Source organism: Myotis lucifugus, unplaced genomic scaffold, assembly GCF_000147115.1.
Source record: "Myotis lucifugus unplaced genomic scaffold, Myoluc2.0 scaffold_975, whole genome shotgun sequence".
In the NCBI taxonomy this organism is placed as follows: Eukaryota; Metazoa; Chordata; class Mammalia; order Chiroptera; family Vespertilionidae; genus Myotis; species Myotis lucifugus.
Genome location: NW_005872023.1, coordinates 82,574 through 100,416, shown reverse-complemented (window position 1 = coordinate 100,416; position 17,843 = coordinate 82,574). Strand labels below are relative to the sequence as shown.

Here is a 17,843-nt window from a genome sequence, read left to right as displayed (position 1 = left end):
AGAACCGAAAGGAATACACGTGTGGGAGGGGTTTGCTGGCCGTTCCGCACTCAAGTCTGTGCTCACTCCTGGGAATTCGATAAGACCAGCCTTTCAGCCTTGTCCCCTGCGGCCCAGAGGCCATGCACAGGCCTGAGGGCTGAAGCGCCCCCCCCATGAGGGCGCTGCTCCCCAACAGGGCTCCCTCCTCCTGGACACTCACCGCCTCCTCTGCCCTGCAGCCCTCGGCTGTGCCGCATGAGTGTCACCACCTGCCTTTGCTCCATGTCTCGGAGTCCCCCCCCTCAGGCCTGGAGAGCTGCCCCTTTGTTCTTTCATACATGTCTCCTATGTAGTGAAGATGCAGTGAACAAATGGTCCTTACGCGTTGGTGTAACGACCGGATCAGCGATCAGCGGGAGGGTGGGGCAGTGAGCTACTGGCTACAAGCAGGCAGTGGAGAGCTACAGGAGGAGGCAGGGCAGCAAGCTAATGAGGGGGGGTGGGGGGAGCTACAGGAGGGCAGGGTAGTGGGCGGAGAGCTACAGGGGGGTGGGGCAGTGGGCGGAGAGCTACAGGAGAGGGCAGGGCAGCAAGCTAATGAGGGGGGTGGGGGGAGCTACAGGAGGGCGGTAGCAAGCTACTGGCGCATGGATTCGTGCGCAGGGCTACTAGTATCCTATATAATAAAAGGCTAATGTGCAAATTGAACGAACGGCAGAATGACCGGTTGCTATGATGTGCACTGACCACCAGGGGTCAGATGCTCAATGCAGGAGCTGCCCCCTGGTGGTCAGTGTGCTCCCAAAGGGGGAGCGCTGCTCAGCCAGAAGCCGGACTCATGGCTGGTGAGCGCAGCAGTGGTGGTGGGAGCCTCTCCCGCCTCTGCGGCAGTTGTATATCCCCCGAGGGCTCCTGGACTGTAAGAGGGTGCAGGCCAGGCTGAGGGACAACCCCCCCTTCCAGTAGCTATGATGCAGACTGACCACCAGGGGGCAGAAGCTCAACACAGGAGCTGCTGAGCTGCAGTGACTTGGCAGCTGTGGTTCAGGTGACACACCTGGAACCAGAGAGCCGGTTCTGGCCTGATCCCTGCAGGCCAGGCCGAAGAACCCCACTGGTGCATGAATCCCTGCACCGGGCCTCTAGTATATATATATATTTTGATTGATTTCAGAGAGGAAGGGAGAGAGAGGGAGAGGGAGAGGGAGAGGGGGAAGGGAAGGGGGAGGGAGAGGGAGAGGGGGAGAGAGAGAGAGAGAGAGAAAGAGAGAAATATCAATGATGAGAGAGAAGCGTTGATTGGCTGCTTCCTGCAACCTGGGCATGTGCCCTGACCAGGAATTGAACCCACAACCCTTCAGTCCTCAGGATCCACTGGGCCAAACCAGCTAGAGCCCTTTTGTTCTTCTGAAAGCAGCTGTGGCACAGAGACAATGAGCCTGGCCAACATGACACCCTGGATGCAGGGCATGGACCCCAAGTCCGGGAGACTAGATGGAGGGCCTTGGCGGGCGGTCCCTGTGCCGGGCCTGGGGCCAAGGAGAGCAGGGAGCCCAGCGCCTCAGCTCAGCCTGCTTCCCAGAGATGAGCTCCCTCCGCTGACTGTAATGGGGAGGGGGCCTCAGAGGAGGGGAGAGGCCTCACAGCAGCTCAGCCTGGTCCGGGGAGGAGCCGTATTATTCGAGGAGGGGGGGCCTTCTCCCTGGCTGGCTGCTTTTTGTCCAGGTGCCCGTTTCCCGCTCCTGAAAGCTCCTACGTGGCTGTGGGCTGTCGTGGAGGGTGTGGGAGGCCTGAGTGCAGGCGAGGGGGGGCCGGGCTGGACCCGGGCCGGCACTGTGTGCAGGGGCCTCTGCCCCTTTTTGAAGGGGGGGGCTCTGGCGCTCACCCTCTGTCCCCTGCAGGAGGAGAGGCCTTCTTCAAGTACAGCCCCGGGAAGCTGCGCGGCAGCCAGTACAAGAGGATGATGACCAAGGAGGAGCTGGAGGAGGAGCAGAGGTAGGCGGCCCTCCTGGGGCTCAGCTCTCCTGGCATCTGGGGGGGGGGGGGGCGGGGAGGCGGCCGTGTCTCACCCGGACCCTCTCCTAGGAGGCCGCCCCTGTGCGCTGCACCCACTCTGACGTCTCCATGGTCATGGGAGGGGTTCTCTCCTCATGTGAGGGGCTCGGTTGCCCCCGGAGACAGTCCCCTTGGGGCACTGGGGGGAGGATGCTGAGCCCATTCCTGCACCCACCCTCCCCCCACAGAAAAGAGAAAAGAAAAAGAGATGCCAGGGGAGGGCCTGGAGCAGATCCGGCTGTTCACTCACCCGCAGAGTTCATGACAAAACCCATCCATCACCCGGGCAGAGCGGGATTCTTCCCGCTCATCACTCGGCAGCGCCCGCCGCCCAGCCTCCTCCGAGCCCAGCGCCCACAGGCATGTTTATCTGTTCTGCTCGGGGGAGCCCAGGCGACCGCACAGGCGCAGCCTCCTCGTTTTTAGAATTGAGCTCCCCCGAGACACACACACACACACACACACACACACACACACACACACACGGCGGCCCCACCGCACACCCAGGGTCCCTGCCAGGGCCTTTCCTGTCCAGCCCGCCCTGCAGGAGGCTGAGGAGAGACAGGCTGACCCTGAGCCCAGCGTCCCCACGCGCTCGGGTAGCCTGTGGCCTGGAGTCCTTTGTCGGGCAGGAGTCTAACCGGCACCCGTGGGGCTTGGGCCACCACCCCGCTCCCCAGCACCCAGAGGCCCCAGGGCACTCACCGTTCATCACTCTCACCAGCCACCCACATCCATCCAAGTCAAAGCCACTCCGCCCGGGGCACCCCCACTTCCCCTCTGGGCGGTCCTGGCGGGGAGGAGCCCCTCCAGGGGGAAGGTGGCCTGGGAGCCTCCACCCTCCCTGCGAGGACGAGGACAAGGACGAGGGAGGACTCGGCCTCTGGTGACCCGTGTGCTGGCTTTATATTTCAGGATTGAGCTGACCTCTGACCTCACTTCCCTGTAGCAAGCAAATCCTTTTGGTAAGGAGACTGACTGCTTAGACTAGGGGTGCTCCCCTCATCTGTTAATGTGTCCCCCAAACGACTGAGTGGTCTAACCCCTCCTCCGCCGCCTTCATCGCCAGGGAACACGTGCTAGGCACCAGGCCTCCGCTCTCCGTTCTTTGGCGAACGGGCCTCCTGGCCCAGCCGGTGGGGGGCTGGCGCCCTCTGGTGGGGGCCGCAGGGCTTTGGTCCTCCCCAGAGAAGGGGCGTCGCAGGACAGGCAGGCTTCCATGGCCAGAGCGAGGCTGGCGGCCACAGCTGTTGGCACTAGGCCGGGCGGTGGAGCGGCCGGCCCCTCTGCCTGCAGGGCCGGAGCTACCAGAAGCAGCAGAGGCCACGTGGGTTAGGGAGAGGGGCTGGCACACCTGTGGTCCCTCGAAGGTCCCACGGACAGAGGCTGTGGCAGGACCTGACCTCAGGCGTGTGCACTGCAGGTGGGAGGGACCATCACGCAGGCCTGGGGGGAGGTGTCAGGCTGCACTGGCTGGGTCCCCGAGCTGGGGCCTGGGGAAGGGGAGGGAGGTCCCTCCGTTACTTTCAGGCAGCGGACTGCGTTGCCCAGGAGGGTCTCCCCCCTGATCAGTGGTCTCTGGATCGCCGACTCACGCCTCGTACTCTGTGGGGTGGGGTGACCACGGGGGCAGCCTGAGTTGAAGAGGGTCAGGTGGAGCTCGTGGTCCTTGAACAGGGTTCCTCCCAGGGTGGGGGGAGTTCATGCTCATTTCATCCCTGCCCGCCCAGCACGCTCCCTGTGGCTGTCCCATGAGTCTGCCTGTGGCATCTGCTTGCTCCTCCTGCCCTGCATGTGGTCAGCTCCTGCGCCCCGTGTGGGGCCCCTGGGTGCCCACCCCTCTCACACCTGCTTCTGTTCCGGGCATGGCGATGCTTGGGTTGCAGAGGCTGGAACGTCTGGCTTTGCCTTTTCATCTACAGCAAGATAGTTCTGGTGGGGACTGAACTGATGGGCGTGAGGCAGCTGCGGCCCCAGCTGAGCCCAGAAAACTGCCCCAGGAGCCTCGGTATGAACAATACATGCATGTGATTGTCGGTCCGCTCAGGGAAAAGATGCTCTCGTCTTTGCTCGCCGAATTCCTACGACCAAACTCTGCCCGTCTCTAACTCCTCCCCTGGCACTCAGGGTCCCAGTCAAGTTGCAGGCCAGTGAACAGTAAATACTGCAACCCCCTGGCTTTAAGGCAGTGATGGCGAACCTTTTGAGCTTGGCATGTCAGCATTTTTAAAAACCCTAACTTAACTCTGGTGCCGTGTCACATATAGAAATTTTTTGATATTTGCAACCATAGTAAAACAAAGACTTATATTTTTGATATTTATTTTATATAAAGAAAAATCAACCAAAAAAATGAGTTCACGTGTCACCTCTGACAAGCATGTCATAGGTTCGCCATCACTGCTTTAAGGTATCAACTCAGCCAACATACAGTATCTAGAACCGAGTCGTTCATGGTCACATGACCTAGCAAGCCCTGGAAGCCTCAGTTTACAAGTTTTCAGGGAACGGCCCTTAGGAAGCAGGACGGAAAGCAAGGGACCCAGACCTGCTCCTCCCTTGGGATTCCTCTGCCCCAGGGGCGGGAAGTGGTGAGGTTTCGCACACCCAGAGGCAGCTGCTGCTTAAGAAGACCTGCTTTGTCTCTGCCCTCCTCCTCCTCCTCCTCCTTGTCCTCTGGGGCCTGCCGCTGCCTGGCTGGCTCCCACCGCTTCTCGGGGAGGTGCCACATCCCCCGAGTGTGGCCGGAGGGTGGGTGTGCAGGCTGGTGACTGTACCCCCCAGCAAGACGTCCCCCTCACCCCAGAGCTAGGGAAGCTGTGGGCTTGGCTGGCTCCCAATTTGGCAGGAAAAAGACGAAGTACCACCATCCACTCCCCTCCTTGCACACCACCCGCTCTTCCCATCTCTGGGCCAGAGGAAAAGTGGGCCTGGGCTGTAGGCCAGGCTGGCTGATAGCTGAGGACCGGGACCCAGCGCTGCTCCATTCGGAAGGTCCGCAGGACGGCCGGCCGGCGCTGGAATGGACGCGACTCCAGTGGAAGAGTTTGCAGCACAATGGGCGGGGGGAGGAGGCGGAGGAGCCCAGCTGTGGGATATTCTAGTCTCTGCTGCCGGACGTGCCCATGGGTGTGAATTCTAGAAACTGCAGACTCTGACCTGAAGAGGGCGCCAGAGGACAAAAATCAGGTCCCTGCCTTCCCCCAGTGTCTGTTTCCCTGTGTCATTTAGAAAAGGGGGCACACTGTTGGCCTCAGCTGGGGGAGCAGGAGTCCTAAGCTGCCAGTGTCCCCAGAGGGGACAGCACCCAGTTGGTGGGACTAGGAAGCAATCCAGCATCGCAGGACATCCCAGCGCAGCCACAGGCCACGATCGAAAGTGCCGGGTGCCCGGCCTGCCTCCCTCCCTCAACTACCAAATGCCTCGCAGACTCGCTAGGGGGCTGGCGGGCGGTTGGGCTCCATGCGGGGTCCTGTGCGGGGTCCCACCGGCTGGGGAACAGACTATCTTGCTGAAGGTGCGGAGCGGTGAACTGCCCTCCATTGTCTGAGAAGCCAGCGTCCAGCGGCCTCTGTAATTCCAAACACCCTTCCTCACCCCACTCCCCTCCTCTCCACGGTATTGACTCGGACGATGCAATGGGTGACATCAATGATCTTCTCTCCGTTTCTCTTCACAGAACCGAAGAATGAAGCTGCCCTTAGCGCCCTCCTAAAGGCTTTTCCTTTGGCAGCTTAAAAGCTGGAGAGAGAAAATGACCCCAGAGAGCAGCCGTGGCTCCCAGTGCATCTTGCCTGCCCCGCGGGGACCAGACCCTCCGCGGGCCTCCCCCGGCTGCGGACCCTGGGCGGCCTTTGGCCTTTGCTCAGGGTGTGAGGCCTCCTCCGGGCTTGGGTGGCTTGCTTTGTTACGCTAAGGGGCACACCGATTTTGCTTTTCGCTCAGCCCTGCCTGCGCCACACACCTGCACCCCTGAGACAGTCACAAGGCCACCCCTGTACAATACAAGGCCATCCCTGTACAACCTGTCGTCTTCCTGCAGGCCTCTCGGGTGTGACCGAGGACGAACAGGGCGAGCTGCCATGCTCCCAGCAGGGTCGGGATGGCCCGCTGCCTTGGGGCCACTTCCCTCTTGCTCTCCGTCTGTCTGGCGAAGTTGCTGGGGGTGACAGACGCTGTATGGATGACCAGGCAGCAAAGCAAGGGCTGGCTATTGGCTTACCGTCCCCCTTGTTCCCTCTGAGGAGGCTTCCATCGGCCCTCTTGTTGCTCGAGGCCTTTTCACTGATGTTCTTACCAGCTCAGCCGCGTCGCCTCCTTTGCTTTGGCTGAAGCAGTAATAAGTATTTGCTTCAAATAGATTTCTCCTCGATTTTGCCTTTTCCTAGAAAGTTTCCGAGATGCGTTAGAGCTTCACCCGGTAATCAGGTTGGTTTCCTGGAGTTTTATATGTGACAGTATTTATACCAGGCCAAACTAGTCTACAGTCTTTAGATGTGTAGGTTAAAACATTTTTTTAAAGCAATAAGTTAATAGGAAAACCTTTTCCATTTAATGGAAGGCTGGGAAGTAAATGTCCAGTGTCGGCCCCCGGGCATGTCCCGTTCCCAGGGCCCTTCTCCTCTGGACCTGATGCTTTAGGTTCAGGGCCGAGGGCAGAACAGGCAGCGACCACAGCCAGAGCCACGGGACGACAGATGTCCTCTTGTGGGCACACGGGGCCCACACAGCCATAGCAGTGTCCTGTCCAGGCTGGGAGCTGCTGATACAATAAGCAGTCGGACTCCCTCCAGGTCAGTTACCTCAGTCTGTCTGCGTGGGCACCAGGCCTCACGTCCTGCTGACGGCGCGGACCTGCGTTTCAGCCTCTGTTCAGTCCAATAAACTCGGAGTAGATGATCTTGATTACTGCCTGTTTTTTCACTTTTGCTTGTTTTAAAAGATAATCTCCTCTGAACCCCTTAAAACTTGAGCTTTCTCTCATGTTGATGCCTGGCACTCACCCTGTTAACAGGACGCAAGTGTCACGGCCCTCGAAACACGGGCGCATTTGCGTTCACTGGGGGTGCCCACACGTACATCTGATAAGTCCATCCCAGGAGCTCAGTACACACCCTTCCAATGCCCAGTGCTGCCCTTTCTTCAGGCGGCAGGCGCAGGGCCCTGGCAGAGGCTCCCTCTCCTCCACAGGAAACACTGGGAATTACTTTCCCGGGTGGCACAGAGGCTGGCACTGGGGACTGCAGTACTCCAGCCTCCCGGTGCCACTCCGGTCAGAACCACTGGGTGGGGAGACGTGGTCCTTGCAGAAGGGATGTGTTAGGACAAGTGTAAGACAAGCCGTCGCACCCCTGCCCAGCAGCATGGGGTGCCGGCCCTGCAGGCGGTGCTGTGTCTGCAGGCCACGGTGCGGGAGGCTGTGCCCAAGCCGTGCCCGGCCGGACCTGCAGTGATGACAGCAGCCCGGCTGCAGGGAGGTGCTGCGGCCCCACCTGACACTTGGCTGACATTCTCAAGGGGACCGACGCCAAGCTGGTGGTGTGGTGTGGAGGGAGGAATTACAGAGGCCCGAAGCCAGAGCAGCGAGCCGGTGCCAGCACACAGCACCCGGTCATGCCAACAGCACAGCAAACCAGGCAGAACAAACAACCAAACTGTTCCCTGGGTTTCGCTGCAGTTTCACACCCTTTCATGTCTGCAGCTGCGCTGGGCAGATAGCAGCCTGAGTGTCATAAACAAAGCCGATCTCCAGCCACACCTGAGGGGCAGGGACCCACAGGCCATAAGGTGTCTATGCAAATCAGAGAGGCGCCCCTTCCTCTGAGCAGCGGAACCCCACCCTCACCCCTTGCCCTTGGCCATGCACATCTACACTCCCCCACTCCCCAGCCCACAATGTGCTTTCTCCTCGCTTCTGGCTCCTCTACACGAAGGCTGCTTCTAACACATTTCCGCACAGAACCTCCAGCCCTTCGTGGGACCCACCTTCTTCCTCCTCGCCTCACTGAGATGTGTGGTCAGCAGCAAAAGGCGGTTCCGGGGAAATCAAGCACTGAGAACCCGAGCCATAACTTGGGGGTCCCCAAATCTCCAGGGTAGCCCCAAGATTCAGGTCGTGTTTAGAACCCTCTAGCTGAGTCCTCTAGTCTAGACCACACCGCCCTGTGTTCTGAGTGGGCTGGTTGGAGTTGAGTTTTCTGCTGTTCTGGATGCTCGCGCAGCACTCCCTGCCCCCGGAGGGCTCCCCGGCCCCCGAGGCTCACTGCTCTCCCCGCCTGTGTCCTTTCTCCCGGCAGAGTTCAGAAAGAGCAGCTGGCGGCCATCTTCAAGCTCATGGAGGACAACAAGGAGACGTTCGGCGAGATGTCCCACGGCGACGTGCAGGAGCAGCTCCGGCTCTACGACATGTAGGCTGCCACCTCCGCCCGGCGACGCGTCCCCACTGCTGTGCCGTGACGCTGCCTGACCCGACACCAGCCCTTGTCACGTCGACTTTCGTAGGAAGAGGTTCATCATGTACAGATCTGCTCAGTCCTCGCAGCCTCTGTTATGTTACAGGAATCAGGACTGTGGTGTTCAGGGGAGAAAGGCCCGGCTCCTCTGGCTTCTGCCCATGGGTGAGGCCCCAGCTGTCCCATAGGTAACCCTCCCAGGCCCCAGCTGTTCCATAGGTAACCCTCCCAGGCCCCAGCTGTCCCATAGGTAACCCTCCCAGGCCCCAGCTGTTCCATAGGTAACCCTCCCAGGCCCCAGCTGTCCCATAGGTAACCCTTCAGGTTCCAGAGGCTCCAGCTGGTCCATAGGTAACCCTCCAGGCCCCAGCTGTTCCATAGGTAACCCTTCAGGCTCCAGCTGGTCCATAGGTAACCCTCCCAGGCTCCAGCTGGTCCATAGGTAACCCTCCCAGGCCCCAGCTGTTCCATAGGTAACCCTTCAGGTTCCAGAGGCTCCAGCTGTTACACAGGTAACTCTCCCAGACTGTCTTCCACTCCCGACTGAACCCTCCACGCAGCCCCAGGGCAGACGTGGCCCAGGAGGGTTGACCTGAAGGCTCAGCCCCCCGCACACATGTGGAAGGATCCCTGGTGCTGGGGGAAGATGTGTATCAGGGCTGCGGCCTGCATGTCCAGTCTGGTAACACTACACGCTCACTCTGCCTTAGAAGGACTTCTGGAAGCTTCTGTGACTGTAGGGAAGCAAGCAGTGGGGGAGCACTCTTTCAGCAAAGAGGCTAATTCAACCCCACTGTCCATCCTGGAACAAAGCAACCGTCTCAGGGTTAAGCCCCTCTCAGCATTTCCCTCACGTAAGCATGAGACTGACTTTACGTATAACTAAGCACCTTATAAAGCACCTGGCACTATGCCAGACACAACAGACAGAAGACACAAACCCTGGGCACGCGCCTGCCTTCAGGGAGGTGAAAGCGCTTTAGAGAAGAAGGCACGGCACAGGGGAGGAACCTCCCAGGCAGCATTCAAGAAAACGCTAAAACATAAAGTCAATAAAACCTCAGAACAGTCGGGGGCCCCTCATGGGAGCATTTCTGGGGGGCGCAGGCTGTGTCTGATCTCCCCGCCGGCGGAACATTTCAGAGCCAAGTGAGTTAGGAAGAAGCCATGATGTTCTTATATTTTTTATTTGCTGGAATAAAACGAAATCAACACACAGAATTAAAAGAGGCCAGGGCATATTGAGGCCCTGAAGTCAGCAACGCTGGGACAGGCACCTCCTCTCATCTCCCGTCGCTAGACCCGTTCTCGGGCCTCCTCCACCTGCTGCTGGAATTCCTTTGGCTTCTTTGCTGACAGTAGGCATGGCGGGCGGGCTGCTCTCTCGCCCGGGGTTATACTCAAATGTCAGTGCTTTTTACTCTTAAAAATTATTTTTATCTTTTTTGCCAAGCTTTTAAAAATTTTATGATTTGAGAATTGTTTGTCCCCTTTCTGGGGTCTCAAGGACCCACTTACGTGGTTTTATCTCGCTATTCCCTGAACGCACACAGCAGGCAGGTCTCCGGGCTGCACTGCAGGTGGCACTGCCCCTGGTGGCACTGTACTTCCCTTTCCTCTCCTCCTGCCCCCTGTCCTTCGCTGCCTCACTGGGACACCATCAAGTCCATTTGTGGCCAGAAGAGTCCTCTTAAAACAAAACTCATTTCTTTTTTTAAATATATTTTTATTGATTTCAGAGAGGGAGGGAGAGGGAGAGATAGAAACATCAACGATGAGAGAAAACCATTGATCTGCTGCCTCCTGTATGCCTCCTACTGGGGACCGAGCCTGCAATCTAGGCATGTGCGCTGACCAGGAATTGAACCGGTGACCTCCTGGTTCATGGGTCAATGCTCAACCACTGAGCCATATCAGCTTGGCTAAAACCCATTTCAAACTGACACCCCCATGTCCCCCCAGATATCAGTATTGCTACAGGTCAAGAAAATCAAAGTACCTTCCAAATAACGAGCCCATTCTTAGAAGTTTCCTGGTAAAAACTTTAACACAACCATAAGATAGCATCCCACCCTGCAATTTGCAACCAAGAGGAAACACCCGTTCCTTCACAAGTGTGGAAAGGAAGACAAATTCACCCCATTAGGGCCACAAAACAGCAGAAGGTAGGGAGAAAAAACAGGGTGACTTCCACAAGCCAGGCCACGGCAGGCCACCGCCAGGGTGTCACTGCCAGGCAGGGCCCAGGAGCCAGCGGAATGGAGCTCTCCAGGCCTGGAGGTTCAGAGACTTCCCGGGCGCAGTGTCCTCCAGCAAGAGCAGCCTCTCCGAGCCGCTGAGGTCCTGCCGCCCCCCTTCTTCACTCCGTCACCGCCCCACTCTGGAGCCCTGCTCCGAGGCGCTCACACACACAGCTGTGGCTTGTCACCCATCACACACCTGCCGTGGGTTAAACTGTTCACCAAACTCTCTTTGCTGGAGACTTTTCAGGCCCCCTCCTTCCCTCTAAGTCTCTAGTACCTGCCAACATCGGACAAAATGAAGTGTCTCCTCGCTTCCTGCCCTTAAAGTCGCTGCCTTTCCCAGGGGCTGTACTGAAGGAAACGTGCGCTCTGAGCAGCCTGAAGAGCTGCCTAAAGCCCAGGGCAAGCTTGCTGCGAGCTCCACACACAGCTCCCCTCCAGCCGCCCCCCTCCACTCCCCCTCACCACCCTTTAGATCATTTATACTTGTTTTCAGTGTTTTAAAACCTGAAAATGTAACTAGTTTTTCTAAGAACAGATCACTTGAAAGTTGTTTTGTTCTTCCCAATTTGATGATAAGAAATACACTTGTCCAAAGGACGGCCCTGTACTCACAGTTTGACAAAGTTCACCTGGGCAGCTGTCTAGGCCTGGAAGACGGCAAGTGGACGCCCGGCTGGGCCCAGACAGACGGGGCCTCCTGTGCTCCAAGGCCACAGGCAGCCTGTGGCACCAGGCACTGAAGGGCAGGAGCGAGGGGCTCTGCTTCTCCCTGCGCCATCTGGACGCACCACCACCCTCACTGCCCGGGATCCATGGCCAGGCTCCACTTCTCACTGTAGAAGGAGAGGTTACATGAACTCGAAGCAGGGAAAGTCATTTCCTTTCTCCGCTCCTCGCCTCCCTTAACAGCAAGGCCCCAGGACGGATAACCAGCACACACACACACACACACACACACACACACACACACACACCCCCCGTCCTGCCAGGACTGGGTCCCTGGAGAACGATGCCAAGCTGAGCACATTCCCAACGGTCACAGTTCTGTGTTGTGTTGTGGTCTTTTGTTTTCTTCCCCTATTACCATCAACTCACTTTATTTTTACTCTATTTCCGGCTCCTGAGTCTTCCACCAGGTTCTCCACCACCACCACTTCTACTCCTTATGAGTAAACCATTTTTATTAGTTTTGGTTTGGGCCTTTCAGTCCTTATTTTTGCTAAAAGTAGCAGCCCACACGCACGATCTCTGGAGATCACGCCATGGAAAACGCCGCTGGCTTCCTCATTCTTTTTAATGCTGCAAAGTCTGCTGAATAACAATACTATAGTGCGGATGGCTGCCGTCTATTCTGCCATTTGCCTACTAGTGGGCATTTGTATCGCTGCCATTCTTGCTAATTCAAATACCACTGCGCACCTCTCTGTGGAAGTGTTTCGGGGCAGATTCCTGGGAACGGACTGGCGGTCAAAGCTAAGTTCATAGGTTACTTTGTCAGGTGTCACTTCCCCATCCCCCACCCCCACCCAATTTGCAGCGCATGACAGAGCGTTTCTGCGCTGACCTTCCCGAAGTACCTTGTCAAATTTTGGATTTTTACCAACCTGATAGGTCAGGATGTTAGCTCAGTGAAGTTTTAATTTGCACTTTTTTAATGAAAGAGGTTGAGCATCCATTCAAGTGTTTAAGGGCTCCTTACATCCCACCCCCCAGAAACTGTCCGTTTCTGTCTCTTCCTGTTTCCTACTGACCATCATCCATCATCCATTTTAGCTCTAATACCCCTAACAGCGCACATTTCCCATTATTAAGTCCGTGTTTAGAAACCAGCGCCGGCCGCCCAGCCCGGTTACGTTCTTGCGAGTGGTATAGCCGAATGGGTCCAGAGACAAAAGGCAATGCCAGGAAACACCTACCAAACTCCGCAGCCTTGGTTGAAAGCCATGATACTGGGGAAAGGGCCTTCATTTACGCGTTAATTAACCGCTCACTTGCGCACTCGGAGGAAGCCCGCACGGGGACAAAACACACAGGTTTGAACCTTACTTTCCACGGCGGGTATCCCTCCGCGGCACCTCAGTGGTTCGAGCATCTGCCAATCTCTGCGAAGGCGAAGCTCTTGATTGCCATTGGATACTGCATCCTCCCATTGGCTCCCTCCGCCCCAAACCCCGCCCTTCACTCAAAGATGGTCGTCCCGGATGTCCGGTCTCGTCCAGTCGCCTTTCCTCAGGGATTGACAAGTGCCTTTGTCCAATGAGAAGCGCGGAGTGGCTCTTGGGTCCACGCAAGCCCCGCCTCTCGCCTCTGCCGCAGAGGCTGCCGGGTGTGGGGGCTTCGGGCGGCTGTTCGCTGTCGCGGCTGGGCCCGGGCTTCCGGGTTTGTCTCTGGAGGCCGAGCCCCAGCTGGCAGCGCCTCTGCACCAATCGGTTCCCACACCGAGGCCCCTGCCGCCTCGAGGTGCGACCTGGCGACCTGCCCGGCCCGGGCCTGGCTCCTAGTTCCCTCCCCGAGCACCGCGCCAGACCCTCAGTACGAAGATGACTCCCCGCGGGTTCCCGTGCCCCAGGCTCCCGCCAGCACACTCCCCGGGCCCGTTGCAGAGCGGGGCCTGGGGCCTCCCGCCGCCGTCCTGGAGCCGGGCCAGCACGCCTCCCCGTGCAACCTTGGCTTCCCAGTTTCCCGTTACCCACGCGCCCAAGGCAAAATCCAGCAAATCCTTCGGGTGGGCAGCTGCACGCACCCATTTTCGCCCCGAGGTGCCGTGGGCGTGGTGCTGACTTAGGACGGTGCCAGGCAAACGGGGCACACCCTCACCTGTGCCCGCCGTTCACGCTCCGCCCTGGGCATCGGCCGGGGTTGACCTGCGCGCCTCCGAGTCTGAGATCACTGGCCCACTGGAGGCTTCACACCCTGGAGTGGGGTGCCACCCACCTGGATTTGGGGGGCCTGGCCATGGCCTAGGTCCCCTACAAATGAAAGGGGGCCGTGCCGCAGGCCAGGCTGGGTGACCAGAGGTCACGAAGTCTGTCCAACAACTTGCCCGTCTGCAGTCCGGTCTCCTAACAGCCGGACTCCTCCTCTAAGCGCTGTAACTACTTCTTACCGAGCTCCGGGCTGCCAGTCACGTGGCTCCTTCAGAGGCTTAGCGCGTCGCCTCCGCTGTGTGCGGTGGTGTCCGGCTCTCTTGCCATCAGCCTCAACGGCTCTGCAAGTTCAGTTTCAGAAGAGGAGGCAGCTGGCAAAGGGAGGAAAATTAAGGAAATCGTTCCCGGAAGAAAAGGTTCAATGAAAGGAATGGGGAGCGAGGGGGACAGTGGGGTGGTGAGCGGTGGGAGCCGCACATCGTGCCTCTCAGACATGCATGGAGCCTGGCTCCGCGGCTTTACCTTCCCGCAAGGCGAGAGGAAGGTGCTCCAGCCCCTCAGGGCCATGCCACGCGGGGCACTGTGCCTGGCCGGTGTTCTCTCCTGGGTCTTCACTCCCCTTTGACAGGAGAAAGGACTCAAGTTACTGAAGCCCTAGCTGGTTTGGCTCAGCGGACAGAGCGTCAGCCTGCGGACTGGAGGGTCCCGGATTCCATTCTGGTCAAGGGTATGGACTTCGGTTGCAGGCTCACCCCCCCTCCGCCCCCACCACCCGGGTTGGGGCAAGTGTGGGAGGCAACCAGTCAACGTTTCTCTCTCTCCCCCGCTCCCTTCCACTCTCTCTAAAAATCAATGGAAAAATATCCTCGGGTGAGGATTTAAAGGAAGTTATTGAAGATAACCCTGTTTAAAACCTGAGTATCCTTTCAGCAAAGAAGGTATACGGATGCCCAATAAGCACATGAAAAGATGTTCAACATACAGATGGAATGCAAATGAAGACCCCAGTGAGACAGCGCCGTCAGAAGGATGGCCATAACCATAGAAGAGGACAGGCAATAACAAGTGCTGGCGAGGGTATGAGGAAGAGGCAGCCATCACACACCCTTGACGGGCATGTAGCATGGCGCAGGGGCTGTGGAAAACGGCGGCAGTTCCTCCCAACATTAAACAAAGGCTTGCCCTCCGACTCAACAGCTCTACTCCTGGGTAGGTACCCAGTGCAATGAAAACATGTCCACACTCACCACAAAAAAGCAAGTCCTGTGACATGGTGGAGCTGTCAGCTAACAGCACGGTGGAAATCGAAGGCTTTAAGTAGTTGAATGGTATGGTTGGTGTGTGAATTACACTTAAATAAACTGAAGAGCCCTAACTGGTTTGGCTCAGTGGATAGAGCGTCAGCCTGCGGACTCAAGGGTCCCAGGTTCGATTCCAGTCAGGGGCATGTACCTTGGTTGCGGGCGCGTCCCCAGTGGGAGATGTGCAGGAGGCAGCTGATCGATGTTTCTCTCTCATTGATGTTTCTAACTCTCTATCCCTTCCTCTCTGTAAAAAATCAATAAAATATATTTTAAAAAAATAAATAAATAATAAACTGAAGATTAGATATATAATTTTTGCTTTTGTTTTTGTTTGGTGGCATTCTAGTGAAAATGGCAACATGAGCACATGTTGTGGTTGCCTCTTTTGAGAGGATGTGTTTTTGTTGTTTTTTAAAATATTTTTATTGATTTCAGAGAGGAAGGGAGAGGGAGAGAGAGATAGAAACATCAGTGATGAGAATCACTGATTGGCTGATTGGCTGCCTCCTGCACCCCCCCGCCCCCCCGGGATTGAGCCCGCAATCCGGGCATTTGCTCATGACCAGGAATTGAACCGTGACCTTCATAGGTCGACGCTCACCCCAGCCGGGCGGGCCTGAGGGGATTTTTTAACGATCTGAAACAGAGAAAAGACACGCCTTGGGCTTGTGCTAACAGGGAAGTTATTGTGTGCTGTGCCCTCTGTGCCTGCTCTTATGAGAAAAAGGGCAGGTTGGGTCCCCAGGAAACCAACTGAAGTGGAGATGGGCATGGAGAGCGTGCCCCTGGGCTCGGCACCTGTGGGCGGGAGCAGAGGGGCAGGACCGGGCCCAGGGACAGTGGGCTGTGACCCAGTCTCCCAGAGGCCGCAGCAGACCCTATGGGGAGTTCTTTTTTTTTTTTTTTTTTATTGAAGAACAAGTACAGACTGCCACATGGGGAGGGGGAAAGATTCTCACAGCACAGACTCCCACATGGGGAGAGGGAAGAGTCCCCCTCCCCCACCCCCACCCCCCGTGGGGAGTTTTGAAGATGGGAGGGCCCTTTAGCCCATGGGTGTGAGGACCAGGCCTTTTACCAGCTTGTCCATCAGTCACTGGATGCTGGTTGCCCCGGGCAGGCCTCCTCCCTCCTGCATAGGGGTGGACAGTGGAGAGGGGGCTCTGAGTGGCACATCAATGCATCACTATGATGATGATGATGATGATGATGATGATGATTTGAATTTTATAGAAAAGAGAGCTGAGCCATGGAGTGCTAAGCGACTCGTCCAGGGTGCAGGTGGCTAAGTCACAGGAGGCACTTAAGTCCCCTCAGGCTGGCCGCTGGCTGCCGAGTGTGGGGGCGGGGGCGGGAGCTGAAGTGCCTCTGGCCCAGGAGATGCCTGGGATGACGAGGGAACGCAGCCCGGCGGAGTGCGGAGTGCGGGGACTGGGTGCTGCACACCAGGGCTGGTGGGTCCCTGGAGCGCGGACCCCTCTGGATGAAGGACTGGCCAGGCCCATGGGTCTCCACACCCACACCGCTTTGACCGGTCCCAAAGCCCAAGCTCCCTCCCCAGGAGACATGCTGTAAGTCACCTACCGTTTCCGACTACCTGCCCCACCCACCTAATATAAATAGACATCACAATATAAACAGAAACCGTATTAAAAGCGAACGAGGAAGCCCGGGCTGCTTTGGCTCATTGGTTAGAGCGTTGGCCCGTGGAGTGAAGGGTCTCGGGTTCGATTCCGGTCAAGGGCACGCATGTACCTCAGTTGCAGGCTCCATCCCCAGCCCCGGGCGTGTGCGGGAGGCCACCAATCCATGTGTGTCTCTCACATGGATGTTTCTCTCTCTCTGTCTCTCCCACTCGCTTCCACTCTCTAAAAACCCATGGGGGGAAAAGTTCTCGGGTGAGGGTTAACAAAAGTAAATAAATAAAACCAAACAGGGACTCTTATCCGGGGACAGGAGCATGCGCCTGCGTGCACCAGGAAGCCAGGCCGAGAGCACATGGCCGCGTTTCACCAATACTGCAGACCCCACGGTGGGCGCCAACGAGGGGCGCTACCAGGAGCACTGCAGCTTCTGTTCTCCACTCACACGCGGCCGGGGTCAGAGGTCAGCGCGCACCCTGATAAGAGGAACCACTTCTGGCAGATTTGAGAGGAAGAGGGACCTGCTGACAGGCAGCGGGCGCCCCGGAGGCGGCAGAGGAGCCGCACTGGCGGCCGGCAGGGAAGTGAAAGCGCAGAATGCAAGGCCGGGGCCCTGCTGGGCGCTTCCTGTCTGCCCTCCTCCCTGGGTGGGCGCTGGGATTTAGAGCTGAATTCTGCTGCCGCCGCGGGCAGGTGTGCAACATCTGTCTCTCCGACCGCGACCCCCTCACCTGCGGGAACAGCTGTTCCAAGGCGGCCTCTGTGGGCGTTTCTGAAACTAGGAGACTGGGGGGGGTGGGGGGGGCATGTGGCCCTTGTGACTGGAGTGGCTTTGGGGGTAGCTCATCTCAAGTTTTCCGACTCGTTTTCTCAGACAGACGTTATGTTACTTTACGGCTCGGGAGGCTTGTGTTTGTTTTTTTTCTTATCTAACATTGACACTCCCAGGAAATGCAAACAGAACGGGGGCCTTGAGGAGGCTATGGGGGTGTCAGAGCACCTATTTAAACAGGTGTTTAAACAGCACTCTGGTGGCAGTTAAGCAATAAGCACACAGAGCCCACAGCCGGGAGACCGGCTCTGTCCCAGGACCTGTCTCAGGTCTCAGAAGGGCTCCTGACTCATGGGAACACGGCTCGCTCTCTCTCGGTTAGCAATCCTCCCTTTATTCTTGGGACTTGTCTGAAAGAACAAACTTCTGAAGTGCTGTGCAAACCAGTCCTGGCTTCCTGTCACCCCACCCCTGCCCCTCCGACCCCGGCCCCGGCCCCGGGAACGGAAGTCTGAAGTGGGA

The 17,843-nt window shown here is 57.7% G+C and overlaps 1 long non-coding RNA gene across 1 annotated transcript; it reads left to right on the top strand.

Annotated features, from left to right (window-relative positions):
* Nucleotides 1-1,863: 1,863 nt before the first annotated feature.
* LOC106695242 lies at nt 1,864-9,964 on the top strand. Its single transcript, XR_002827251.1, has 2 exons — nt 1,864-1,977; nt 8,334-9,964. It is a non-coding gene; the product is annotated as an uncharacterized LOC106695242 (long non-coding RNA).
* The last annotated feature ends 7,879 nt before the right edge of the window (nt 9,965-17,843 follow it).